This window comes from Pteropus vampyrus, unplaced genomic scaffold (genome assembly GCF_000151845.1).
Source record: "Pteropus vampyrus isolate Shadow unplaced genomic scaffold, Pvam_2.0 Scaffold206, whole genome shotgun sequence".
Classification (NCBI taxonomy): Eukaryota; Metazoa; Chordata; class Mammalia; order Chiroptera; family Pteropodidae; genus Pteropus; species Pteropus vampyrus.
The window spans coordinates 3,056,981-3,067,878 of record NW_011888987.1 but is presented as its reverse complement, the minus strand read 5'-3'; positions in this window follow the sequence as shown (position 1 = coordinate 3,067,878).

Here is a 10,898-nt window from a genome sequence, read left to right as displayed (position 1 = left end):
CTATGGATAAGATCATGTGAATTTTATTTTTTAATTTGTCTATGTGGTGTATCACATGAATCAATTTGCATATGATAAACCATTCACGTGCCCCTGGGATGAAGACACCTTGATCATGTCGTACAATCTTTTTAATATGTTGTCATATTCGGTTCGCTAGTATCTTATTTAGGATGTTTGCATCTGTGTTCATTAGAGATAATGGTCTGTAGTTTTCTTTTTTTGTGTTATCTTTACCAGGTTTTGGTATCAGGGTAATATTAGACTCATAAAATGAGTCGGGAAGTATTGCCTCCTCTTTGACATTTTGGAAGAGTTTGAGGAGTATAGGTATAAAATCTTCTTTGAATGTTTGGTAGAATTCACTGGTGAAGCCATCTGGTCCTGGACTTTTACTTTTTGGTAGATTTTTGCTGATTGTTTCTTTTTCCATACTGCTGATCAGTATTTAGATTTTCCGATTCTTCTCGATTCAGTCTTGGAAGTTTGCATTTATCTAAAAACTTGTCTGTCTTCTAGGTTATTAAATTTGGTGTTATATAATTTTTTCAAAGTATTCTTGTATGATCCTTTGTATTTCTTCAGTATCTGTCATAATTACTCCTCGTTTGTCCCTGATTTTGTTTATTTCTGTCCTTTCTCTTTTTCTTTAGTGAATCTAGTCAGTTTTATTAAACTTCACGAGGAACTAGTTCTTTGTTGCATTTATTTTTTTCTATTGTTTTGTTCTCAATTTTATTTATTTCTGCTCTAATATTGATTATTTCTTTCCTTTTACTGACTTTGGCTTCATTTTTCTTTGCTCATTTTTTAAGATGAAATATTAGGCTGTTTTTTGGAAATCATTCTTATTTTTTGGTCTTTAATGATATGAACTTTCCTCTTATGATTGCTCTTGCCATGTCCCAAAAGTTTTGATATATTGTACTATCATTATCATTCATTTTTATGTATCTCTTGATCTCTTTTTTAATTTCTTCTCTGATACAGTCATTCTTTAGTAGCATGTTGCTTAATCCCCATATATTTGTGTTCTTTCTGCTTTATTTTTACAACTGATCTCCAGTTTCAAAGCATTATGATCAGAGAATATGGTCGGTATGATTTCAACCTTCTTTATTTGGTGCGGCTATCTATATGTTCCAGTATGCGGTCAATCCTTGAGAATATTTCATGTGCACTAGGATAGAATATATAAGCAGCTGTTTTGGGATGAAAGGCTCTGTAAATGTTGATTATGTCCAGTTGTGTCATTTAAGGATGTTTTTTCCTTATTGACTTTCTGTTTGGATGATCTGTCCATATCTGACAGTGAGGTATTTAGGACCCCTACTACAATAGTGCTTTGTTCTGTTTCTCCCTTTAGTTCTGTTAGTAATTGCTTTACATATTTCAGGGATCTCTGATAGGGAGAATAGATATTAAGAAGTGTTATATCTTCTTGGTTTATGATTCCATTTATCATTATGAAGTATCCCTCAGTATCTTTCTTTACCTTTTTGATTTTGAAGTATATTTCGTCTGATATTAGCACTACTACAACCACTTTTCTCTAAATGCTATTTGCTTTGAGTTTATATTTGTCTTTAGAACTGAGATGTGTCTCCTGGAAGCAGCATATGGTTGGGTTTTGCTTTTTGATCCATTCTGCAACTCTGTGCCTTTTTATTGGCGAGTTCAGTTCATTTACATTTAGGGTCATTATTGAAATATGAGATCTTCTTATAACCATTTTATCTTTTGCTTCCTGGTAGTTCAGTGTTTCCTTTGTTTCCTTGTCCTTGTGTAAAAAATTTGGTTTGGTTTTGTGCATTTTCCCTCTGGTCTTTCTTGTTTTATGTTATGTACTTTAGTTCTGAATCTTTGGCATGTGGTTACCATTACAAACATGTAATGGATAGATACATATATATACATAGTAGTCCATTTTCTTCTACACATGCCTTGTCTCCATTCCCTTTTGCAAATTTGGATCTTTGATTCATCCTCTTTTCAGTCATTGTTGTCTCTTTTTGTCCTTATGTATGCTGAACATTCATTACTATCTTACTATAGCAAATCTGTTCTTATTGTTTAAGCTTATAATGCCCCATTCTTCATATAGGTTGTGTTACTCTGCTTCTGTATGCCTGCTAGTCCCCTTACTCATAGTTATGTGTTTTTTTTGTTTGGTTTTTTTTTGCCTTTTTGTTTTAGGCGAGCTGACTCCTTTCAGTATTTCCTGTAATGCAGGCCTGATAGTGAAGAATTCCCTCAATTTTTATACGTCTGGAAAGATCTTTATTTCTCCTTCATATTTAACGTAGAGCTTTCCTGGATACATTAATCTTGGCTGGTAGTTCCTTTCATTTAATAGTTTGAATATTTGATTCCACTCCTTTCTTGCTTGTAGTTTTGTGCTGAGAAGTCCAATGATAATCTAAGGGGTTTTCCTTTATAGATTACTGTCTTCTTTTCCCTGTCTGCTCTGAGAATTCTTTCTTTGTCATTATTTTTTGTTGTTGTTGTTATGGTGACATTAGTTAACAAAATCAACAGTAAGGTGTATTTATATATTGCATGATATATGATATATATCATAGTTTTTGATAATTTTAATATAATGTGTTTTGGAGAAGGCCTTTTTGGTTTGAGATAAATGTGCGTTCTGTTGACTTCTTGAATTCCATTTCTTGTATTTGAGAAATTCTCATCAATTATTTGTCTGAAAATGTTTTCTGATCTCTGCTTCTTTTCCTCACCTCCAGAAATACCTATTATTCTTTTATTTCCTTTCCTGATGGTATCAGCTAGTTGTTGTATTTCTCTTTTATTATTTTTCATTCTTTGGTCTCTCTTTCTTTGATTTATTTCCAGATTTCTGTCTTCAATATCACTGATCCTTTCCTCCATTTGATTAACTCTGTTTCTCAAGCTTCTCTTTTAGTGTGTTCTTCATTTCCAGAATTTACTTTTTTTTTCTTTAGGATTTCAATCTCCTTGCCAAATTAAAAAAAAAAAAAAAAGTCATTCTGCTCATCTCGTTGCTTATTCAGTTCTTGGAATTGTAGATATGAATTATTTTGGACTTCACTGAGTATTTTAAGAAGTACAATTCTAAATTCTTTGTCATTTAAGTCAAATATTCATATGTCATTAAGCTTATTTTCTGGAGACTCTTCTCTTTATTTCTGAGCTACCTTGTCAACTTGGTTGTTCATTGTGATTAATAGACTATTTCTCTGCCTGTACATCAATGGAAGTGTATTCTGCTTCTCTCCCTTCTCACCCCAGAAAGAAGATTTATTATATAAAGTTCTCTCTTTAGCCTGTTGCTAAGAAGGCATTTTTCTTTTGGTTTCTAGTAGATGATGTCTAAGCTTTTTGGATCTCTGCTTTATACAAAGCCTTAAAAATGCCTTTTTTCCTTATCGATATTCAATCACAATTGCTACTCTCAGTCTCAGTCCTTGTCAGTGTTAATGACAGTTTCGTAGTGTTCGCTCAGATCCCACTGGGGCTCTGTAGTGTTTGATCTCGGAGGACATGGTGGGTGGTGTCCTCTGGGTTAGTGATGGGGATTGTGGCTCTTAGCCTGGTATTTTACAACCGTTACTTGTAATGATCAGCTGTTGCTTCTCTGCCATCCCCACTTTGTTTTGAATTCTGCCCTAATCCCTATACACTGCAACCATGTGGAGCTAACAGCTCTCTCAGGCAGGGCTCTTCAGGGAACCCACTGCACCTTCCCCACTCCTTCTCTTCCTGCAAGGAGCTCCAGCTGCAAGAAGCAGCTTCATTGTTCCTCCCAATCTACCACACAACTCCCATGGTTTGGACCTGAAGTAGCTTTTGTTTGCAGATCACTTGCTCAGACGTGCTTGTGTGCATGTTGGGTGTTATTTGTTGAGTTTTAGATTTTCAGCTTATTGTTGTTTCAAAGGGAGAGATTTGGGGATATCTCTCATTATGCCATACTATTGACATCACTCATTACTGCAGTTTTAATTTGCATTTCTTTGATGATTAGTAACCACGCGCATCCTTTCATATATCTATTGTTCATCTGTATTTTCTCTTTGGAGAAATATCTATTCAGGTCTCCTGCCCAGTTTTTAAATAGATTCTTTATTTTTTTTGGTATTGAGTTGTATGATTTCTTTATAAATTTTGGATATGAATGCCTTATCATATATATCATAGGCAAATATCGTCTCCCATTTACTAGATTGTCTTTTTGTTTTGTTGGTTTCCTTTGCTGTGCAAAACTTTTTAGTTTGATGTAATCTCATTTGTTTATTTTGTTTGTTTGTTTCCCTTGATCGAGGTTATATATCAGAAAAGAAATTACTAGTAGCAATATCAGAGAATTTACTGTATCTCTTTTCTTCTAGATATTTTATGGTTTCAGGTCTTACATTTAGTTTTTAATTCTATTGAATTTATTTTTGTATATGGTGTAGAAGGTGGATCAGTTTTATTTATTTATTTATTTTTGCATATATCCATCCAGTTTTCCCAACACCATTTATTGAAGGGAATGTCTTTACTCCATTTTATTTTCTTGCTTCCTTTGTTGTATATTACATGAGAGTATAGATTTGAATTTATTTCTGGATTCTCTATTCTGTTCCACTGATCCATGTATCTGTTTTTTATTTCTAATACCATGTTGTTTTGATAGTCTATACTTGTAGGATATCAGACAATGTGATACTTCCAACTTTGTTCATCTTTCTCAAGATTGCTTTCGTTATTCAGGATCTTTTATGGTTCCATATTTTTGGATTATTCTAGTTCTCTGAAAAATGCCTTTGCTTTTTGATAAGGAATGCATTGAATCTTTTGATTGTTTTGAGTAATATTGCCATTTTAATGATGTTGATTTTTCTTACCATGAGCATGGTATATGTTTCCATTTATTTGCATCTTCAATTTCTTTTTTCAGTGACTCATAATTTTCCAAGAACAGGTCTGTTACCTCCTTGGTTAATTTGATTCCTAAGTCCTAAGTCTTTTTTTTTTTTTTTTGATGCAATTGTAAACTTTCTCTTTCTGAAAGTTTATCATTGGTGTATAGAAATGTAAAGAAATTCTGGATACTAATTTTATATTCTGCTATTTTATTGAATTTTTAATCAATTCTAACAGTTTTTTGGTGGATTTTTTAGCATCCTCTAAATATAGTATCATGTATTCTGCAAATAATAACAGTTTTACTTTTTTCTTTCCAGTTTGAATGCTTTTTATTTCTTTCTTGTCCAATTGCTGTAGCTAGAACTTCAAATACTATGTTGAACACAAGTACTGAAAGTGGGGATCCTTGCCTTGTTCTGATCTGAAGAAAAACTTTTTAGCCTTTTCTCATTGAGTATGATGTTAGCTGTTAATCTGTCATATATTGCCTTTATTATGTTGAAATATGTTCTCTCTATTCCCACTTTGCTAAGAGTTTTCATCCCTAACAAATGCTGGATTATGTCAAATGCTTTTTCTACATCCACCGATACGATCATATGATTTTTATCTTTCAATGTGTTAATATGGTGTATCACATTAACTGAATTGCGGTTATTGTACCAACCTTTATCCCAGGAATAAATCCAACTTGATCATTGTGTATGATATTTTTATTGTATTGCTCAATTTGGTTTGCTACTATTTTGTAGAGGATTTTTGCATCAATGTTCATAAGGGATATTGGCCTATAGTTTTCTTTTTTCATAATGTCTTTGTCTGGTTTTGGAACAGGGTAATGGTGGCCTCGTATACAGAACTAGGGAGCCGTCTCTCCTCTTGAAAATTTTGGAATAATTTGAGAAGAATAGGTGTTAATTCTCCTTTGAATGTTTGGTAAAATTCGCCTATGAAGCATCTCAACTAGGATTTTTGTTTTTTGGAAGGTTTTTAATTACTGATTCGATTTCTTTGGTGGTAATAGGTTGGTTGAAATTTTCTGTTTATTCTTGACTTGGTCTTGGAAGATTGTATGTTTCTAGGAATGTATCCATTTCTTCCAGATTATCCAATGTATTGGTATATAATTGCTCATAGTATTTTCTTATGATCCTTTGTATTTCTGTGGAGTCTATAGTTACTTGTTCTCTTTAATTTCTGATTTTCTTTGGGTCTTCTTTTTTTTTTTCCTGATGAGTTTAGTTAAAGGTTTATCAATTTTTTTTTATCTTTTCAAAAAGAATCATCACTTGGATTCATTGATCTTTTATATTGTTTTTCTTGACTCTACTTTTATTATTTCCTTTTATTTATTTATTTTCTATTATTTATTTTCTAGACTCTGATCTTTATTATTTCCTTTATTCTACTCACTTTGAGGGTTGTTCTTTTCCTAGTTCTTTTAAGTGTAAAATTAGATTGTTTATTTGAGCTTTTCTTGTTTCTTGACATAGGCCTGTATTGATAGGAATTTCCCTCTTAGGACTTCTTTTGCTATGTCCTATAAATTTTGAGTCACTTTTTTTTTTTTTTTTTTTTGCATTTGTTTCTAGGTATCTTTTGATTTCTTCCTCGGTCTCATTGTTAACCCATTCATTGTTTAGGAGCATGTAATTAGCCTCCATATGTTTGTGTATTTTCCAGTTTTTTTTCTTGTAGTTGATTTCTAGTTTTACATCTGTGTGGGGGCTGACCTCATGAGTGGGATTTCATGCAATAGGCTTGTATACTTTTGAGACCACCTTTTGGGTGTATTGCTTATAGAGCTAGTTACGTGTTGCTCTGTTGTACTCTGGTGCCAGCCTCCAGACACATTGGATTTGTGACTCCTTGGGAAAGGCTCACCATTAGGCCAATGTTAGCCACTGCCTTTGATTGCTGGGGTTTACCTGGTATGAGCTACAAAGTAATACTCATATGTCTTCTGCCTATGCTGGATCTATAGGTAAGTGGAACAGACAATGTTGTAAGCTGCAGTTTGGTTACCCTCAGTACCAAGCCTGGGTGGTTTAGCAGAAGGACCAGTGCTCCTCAAGGCCTGTGGCTACCTGTCAGATGCCCATGAGATTACACAACTGAAAGAGCCTTTGGGTGATACATGAGTTGGCTGGTGCAGGAACTCAGGAAATCACCTGGATATATTGAGCAGATTCCCCCAGCCATTGCAGTGTAAATTTTTATGCAAGCGCTGTCTCTGTGCCTTCCTATAAAAATCTCTTTTTGCAGCAAGGGCAGCTGCTGCCTATCTCACTCACCCAAGATGTTTAAAAAATACCATAGCCCAGGGGCATGGTTTGTGGCCCGTCACCAAGTCTTTCTCAGGATGCATGGGTTTTGTGTGGCCACAAGAACCAAATGCTATTATTTGCTGTTGAATTTGTGTCCTAGGAAAAGCATGGGGCATCTGGCTGCCTCGGAACAGGATTGCCACTAGTAATTTGTGGGTTGGGTGGGGTGAAGTCTCAAGGAGATATGGGGCTGTCAGGCCATACAGCATCAGATTTGCTGCCAAGTCTAAGTCCACAGGTTCTCACAAAAGTCACAGGTTGCAACAAAACCATCTGCGATGGGTCCACGGATCCCCAAAATCTGCCCAAATGGTATAACAGTTCATGCTGGCAGCAGTGATCTGCCAGCAACTGTCTTCCTAGAAACGCACATATAGGACTAGTGGGAGTCTGATGCCTGTGCAGAATGTACAGCCCCGGAAAGAAGCAGGGAAGAGGGCGCTTCCCAGTGACAGACTGCCACGAGCAATTTGTGGGTTGAGTGTGGTGGGTCAATCTTGTTGGGCCAATGCAGCTTCAGAATTGGCTGTGCAGGGGGAGGGTTCAACATAGGCAAAATAATGCCCATCTGTAGTTTGTCCTGGAGAGGGGCCCGACAAAGGAATAATGGCCGCTGTTTCTCCAGCACTCACTCAGTTGCTGTGCAATGCAGGCTTTCTCTGTATGTCTCTTGAGCCTCCTGAGCCACTTGAACCACCTGAGCCATTGACCCTCTGTTGACACCCAGGGTGAGTGTTCGCATGCAAGTGAGTCTGTGTGTGGACCCTTTAAGGGGTAGAGTCCAGGATTTTAGTTTCCTTCCATCTCACCCGGATGGCCAGAATCCCCACTGATTTTTATAGTCAGATTTTGCGGGAACTCCTCTTCCCTGAGCTGGGACTCTGAGCTAGGGAGGCCCCATATGTGTTTAGGACCCCTCTCTCCTTCAAGAGGACCTCTGCAGTTGCACTCTCCCTACTGGTGTTCCACCACTACATGCAGATACAGGACCAGCCCTTTTCACTTCGCCCTTCTTATCGATCTTGATGTGGCTCCTTGTTTATATCATCAGACATATGTTATGATGACTTTAGGTGATTATGCTGATTATTTTATAATTTGGTTATAATTTTAATGCAGTCCTGAGAGGAGGCAAACCTTCTTTTATCTAGTTTGTAATCCTGACTCCTCTCCTTCCTATGTCCCAATAAGTATTAAAATAAGTATTCCTCCAGAGAAGAGAGGAAGAAAGTCTCTTTGATACATTACTTTTTTGTAAGAGTTAATGAAATAGCACAGACCCATACTATTAAAAGTATGGGTCTATGGACTAGCTGCATTAGTATCATCTAGGAGCTTATTAGCTATGCAGAGTCACAGGCCCCACCCCATACTTTCTGAATCAGAATTAACATTTAAACAAGATACTCAGACAATTAATATGCACAATAAAGACTGAGATGAACTCTTATAGGCCCTGGCCTTATAAATTTGTGCTATCCAATAGAACTTTCTACAGTGATGGAAATGCCATTCAATATAGTAACCAATAACTACATATAGCTAGTGTGCACTTCAAATATGGTTAGTGCCAATAAGAAACTGACCTCTTTTTATATTATATAATTTTAATTAACTTAAATTTAAATAGCCAGGTATGGCCAGTGGCTACCATATTATACATTGCAGCTGTACCTTTTAATTCAAATCTATTTATGAGAATAACATATGCCTTCTGAAGCTTTGGGACATTTCTTCTTTTTCTATGATTTGCCCTTGTAGGTTATAGGGCCCTTATAATAAACTTCTCAGTGTTGTTTATTTATATATCATCTATAGTATTCCCAGGATGTACTTATTATATTCCACTACAGTCATTTGTTTACATGGCTGTTATCCACAATGCCCTACTATCAACCCAACCCCAGGAAGATTAACTGTAAGCCTCTCAAAAGAGAGACCATGTCTTAATAATCTTTGTATTCCCACACACCTTATGCCAAGTTTGGCATGTATGAGGTACTCAGTGCAGTTGCACTGAATTGAAATGGCAAAGAAATAAACCCATGGGTATTTATTTTAATAAATCTTATTAAAGCATGGAATTAAATTTAATGTAATATTATCTTGGACAATACCCATTTGTGTTCATCCCACCAAAAAAAGGAACATTCAAATAAATAGAAACTATAACAATTATAAAACCTTGTAGAGCTAGAATCAGTTTCAGCCCTTAAAGTTAGGCCAATGTAAAGAAAATGCAGATGCAGATTAGTAAACATATCACTTGTTGCCAGGAACACCAGCATTGGATGTGGGACATGAAAGAGGGGCTCCTCCCTGAAGGGCTTGTCTGGCTGAGACATTGAGGTTAGACAATGGAATTCTCGAAGTCTCAAGATGATATGAGCTAAAAAATCAGCTGTAGGAGACAAATAACCCTATCGTTATGAGCACTAGGTTGGTAGCCTGACCCTCATGCCATGGTGAGAATATCCAAATGTTTTTCTGACATGCAGTGCAAACAATGAGGTAAGCAGCTTGGGACATAAGTAAGTGGAATGCCAACTTTTTTTGTTTGTTTTGTTTTGTTTTGTTTTGTATTGTATTATTAGATAAGTTTAGCAGGTTGCCTACAGCAATAAGGGCTTCTGACTTTGGACTCAACAGTACTTATTACAATTCTTACCATGTGGCTTGTGAATAACTGTTACTTTACTAAGTCTAACTCCATGTACTTTGCTCATTCCATTGTCTTGTGAACAAGGATGTCAACATAAAGTTTTGAATTATCTATACCTTCATATTCTGTACCTTCATAAATTCTGGTGAATTCATACTATTTGAATTCATCAGACATTAAGAATGATATTATGATATACTGAAAATATTTTGTTAGATGAATGTTATAATCATAGTTAATTCTAACAGTCACAAAGAGTTCTGGCAAACAGAGGCTTTTATTTGTTTTAATATTTTATTATGGAAATTTTCAACATATTCAAAAACAGAGAATTATAAAAGCCCAAGAACCTACCAATTAGGTTTGCTCAAGCGGCTGCACAGGGCCATGCAAACAACAATCCGGTAGCTGTGTCTACTGCTACAGGTCCCTTGAGCTTTTGGAAGCAGTCCTATATAGTCTATCTGCCACATGGCTAATGGGACCCTTCCCCTTGTTACTTAGGCATGCTCCCGCTTCCTGCAGCGAGGATGCGGCGTATCCCGGCCGCACACCAGACACTTGGCACAGGCATTTGTGACATCTTCCCACTTCAAGGGAAGGTTACATTGTTGCTTCACTGTCTACATAGTTTTAGCACCCATGTGCTGCAATCATTTGTGGAGCCAGTGCACCACAACAGTGGCAGGAGCCTTTTCTAACCATCATACACGTGAGAGCACATCTGCCTCATCATTTCCTGGAGTTATCAAGGGGACATGACCCGTAACATGATACACAGTTACATCCTTTTCTTGTCCTATTTCCTATAAGTCTTGCCACATGTCTTGTTCCCATAAGGGTCTATGGCTCACTAGCTAGTTTTGCTATTTCCACATAGGCAACCACAATGTTAGGCCTTTAAATTCTGCCCAACTTGACTACAAATAGTCAAGGGTCCATCTTCATGGGCGATAACTATCTATACAGCCTGTATCTTACCTACTGACTGCTTTGGCCCATACCTGTATCAT